General features: G+C 35.7%; 1 non-coding gene across 1 annotated transcript; it reads right to left on the bottom strand.

The window, feature by feature from the left end:
• Nucleotides 1-1,260: 1,260 nt before the first annotated feature.
• LOC130868701 (U6 spliceosomal RNA) lies at nt 1,261-1,366 on the bottom strand. The gene has a single exon (XR_009056530.1). It is a non-coding gene; the product is annotated as a U6 spliceosomal RNA (small nuclear RNA).
• Nucleotides 1,367-3,437: the final 2,071 nt, after the last annotated feature.

The raw sequence follows: 3,437 nt of genomic DNA, 5'->3' as shown, positions 1-3,437 counted from the left end.
AAACAAGGTTTCTCTTGGCTGTCCTGGAACTCACTATATGGATCAGGATGGACTCAAACTCTGAAATCTGCCTGTCTTTGCCTCCTGAGTGCTAGGACTGAATGCATGCACCACCACACCTGGCAATTAAAGGAAACTTTTAAATTTACACTTTTTAAATTTTAATTAACATCTAATTGCATCACTTCATCTTCCCCTTCTTTTTTCTAACCCTTAAATATCCCCTCACTCCCTCTCAAATTAATGACCTCTTTTTATTTCTGTTACACATACATGATAGTTTGAATAAGAATGGCCCCCATAGGCTCAAATATTTAAATTCTTAGTCTCCAGTGAGTGGCACTATTTGAGAAGGATTAGGGGGTATGGCCTTGGCCTTTTTCTCTCTCTTACTGCTTGCAGATCATTATGTAGTTTTCTGCTATTTCTCCAGCACAATACTTGCCTGCATGCCACCATGCTCTCTGCCATGATGACATTGAACTAGGCCTCTGAAAATGTAAGCCAGCCTGGTTTAAATGCTTCTTTTATAAGAGTTGCCTTGGTCATGATGTTTCTTTACAACAATGGAATAATGACTAACACAATATATAAACATACACACACACACATATATATATGTGTGTATATATACATACATACATACAACCTATTGAGTGTTGCTTGTGCGCATATAATCTCATAGCTGACCACTTTGTATCAGGGGTTCATCCTTGGGACAGGCTAATTCTTGCCTGTCAATAGTCACTTTCAATAGTCACTAGGTGTATATGGTTTTTTGTATAGGGCAGTACGCCTGTGAGATGTCCCACTTCTGCCTTTACACATTTATTGGTATTGTCATTGTTTGGGTCTTGTTTAGGCAGCCATATTGAGAAAATATCATGGATGTAACATTCCTGGCATTTCTAGGAGACACAATCTCATAACAGACTTCCTGTCCTGACTCATACACTTTCTACACTTCTTTCTCAATATTCCCTAAGCCTTAGCTGCAGGAGTTGTATTTATTATAGATGTATCCATTAAGGCTGGAACCCTATAGCTAGTTGATCTCAGAATCATGACCTGTGCTGGTTTTCTGTAATGATCTCCATTTGTTGAAAAGAGAAGCTCCTTGGAAGAGGGTAAAAACTACACTTACTTGCAAATTTCATGATTCCCTTTCTTTACAGCTGAATAGTATTCTATTGTGTGTATGTACCACACTTTCATTATCTATTCATCTGTTAAGGACATTTAAGTTGTTTAGAATGGCAAAGCAACATGGACCACTTCACTAATCTTCATGTCATCTTTGCCCAAAAGCATGTTACTCTTCTCAGTATGGTTCCAATTTCAGTATATGTACTTCCAATGCAAGCACAGGCACAGTGTTTTAAAATAAGTTAGTCTCTTCCAAAATGTTATACACTGAAGATAATTCTACTCCTAATCCCAGCACAGTTTTAATGTAGAACTAGTAGAACTGATTCTAAAAATTATATAAAAAAATCCAAAAGCTAAAAATATCCAAGAAAAAATATGAAGGAAAAACCGTATTGCATATGCTACAAGTTATAAAAATTTTTAATAAAATCATATTGATTATCATTATTTATTATTAGTTATAGCTATGATGAATAGACAAATTCAGCTGAATTTTTTTAAGTAACTGTTAGGACTGGGGAGATGGTTCAGTCTATGAATTGTTTGTCATAAAACCATGTGTACCTATATAAACCCAGAACATAATCATAAAATGACTATTTTCTTGGGACTAAACATGTTCTACAAACATTAAATTTGAGAATACTAAATTTTTTGAGGCTATGGTACAAAGGAATTCTCATACTCTGGTAATGAATTTGAACTAATATCACCACTCAGTTCAATCTGCAAATATTTGGTAAAGTGGACAATGGGGAAAAACATCAACCAAGCGATTCCATTTACAGGAAAGCACACTAGAGAAAATGTCAAACAAATAAACAAAGAATCATCAGTGTCAGTTTGTCCAGTACTTTTCACAGCATTGAGAAATTGGGAACCAAAGAAATATAGATAAATTTTGCCTAATCATCAAATGTAATGCCGTGTGACACTAAAATGAATGAAGTATAGTTACATCAATTCTCATGAATAAATCTCATAATATAACACTGAACAGCAAAAGCTGGATAAAAGAAGGATAAACAGAGAATGATATCTATAAAACTTTTAAATAAATCTGCCAGTTCATAAAGAGGGTCTCTGAAATACAATAGTTTGATTTATGATTTTTCAGTTTTATGATTGTGTGATTATTTTCAGGAGAAATCATAGCTTAAGTTTTAATTTCTAATCAAACCTTTTCCCAGCCTAGGAACATGTAGCAAGCCATGACTCTCAGTCAATGGTGTGATCATCATAGTAAATCACCAATACTGTATGGAATACTGTGTGACTAAGTTGTGCTGTTCATAAGTTGTGTTACTAAATGAAATTTAAGTTACACTGTTGTCTGTCTTCCTGATTTCATTATTTTGGAGGTGGTGAGTACCATTATTTTTAAGATAATATCTTACTATGTATCCTTGAATTCACAATCCTCCTGCCTCAGCTTTCCAAGCACTGGGATTACAGTGTGCAACACTAAACCTGGCTTCAACTTATTTTTAAAGTTAAAAAAAAAAAAAACCTGCCACCTTCTCACTGTATATCCCACACTTGCCAGTTCCCCTATGTTGGCTTCCCCAGTGCTGGGATTATACATATTTGATACCAAGATGAACTTTTATTCGGTTAATAATTTCTTTATCTGGATATAACCTCCTCAAAGAGTGTCCACACAGGAAAGGAGTCTATAAATGAAGCAAGTGAAGGGATAAGACAGAAGGCCACAACTCTGAAACCCAGAGAAATGATGGAAGCTTCATCTGCAAGCTTTTTTCTCTTTTTTCTTACTGGCTAGCTTCCACAGTGCTAGAAAGGTCTATGTGTGCTACCAGAGGAACAAAGTAATTACCAATCTCACCCAGCTGTGAACTCTTTGAGCTACAATAACGATTGGCCTGAGAAGACATAATGAGTGGTGCAGTAGTGACCCAAATACGGGAGTAACTAAGCACTTTCTGACTGAATTTAAGCTTCATTCCACAACTGAAATCCACATGTGACCAATATTGGAGCCAAGAACTTGTAAATAAGTAGGCAATCAACCTAAAGAATAACCTGTTATTATTCCCCTGCTAAAGGGAAACCATTCAACTGACTCCTACTGGCTTATCATTATACTCAGAGATTAGTAGATTGCTCACTCTTTATCAAAGAAGTTTCTTTTTACAGCAAATGGAGATTAGCACAGATACTCATAACTAGTCAAGGTGCAGAGAATAAGGAACTGGAAAATAATTACGCTTAATTGGGACATCCATACTACATTGTAACCCTTCCTCCCAAAGTTCAGGGGTCATTTT

Source organism: Chionomys nivalis, chromosome X, assembly GCF_950005125.1.
Source record: "Chionomys nivalis chromosome X, mChiNiv1.1, whole genome shotgun sequence".
In the NCBI taxonomy this organism is placed as follows: Eukaryota; Metazoa; Chordata; class Mammalia; order Rodentia; family Cricetidae; genus Chionomys; species Chionomys nivalis.
This window is presented reverse-complemented; position numbering and strand designations above follow the sequence as displayed.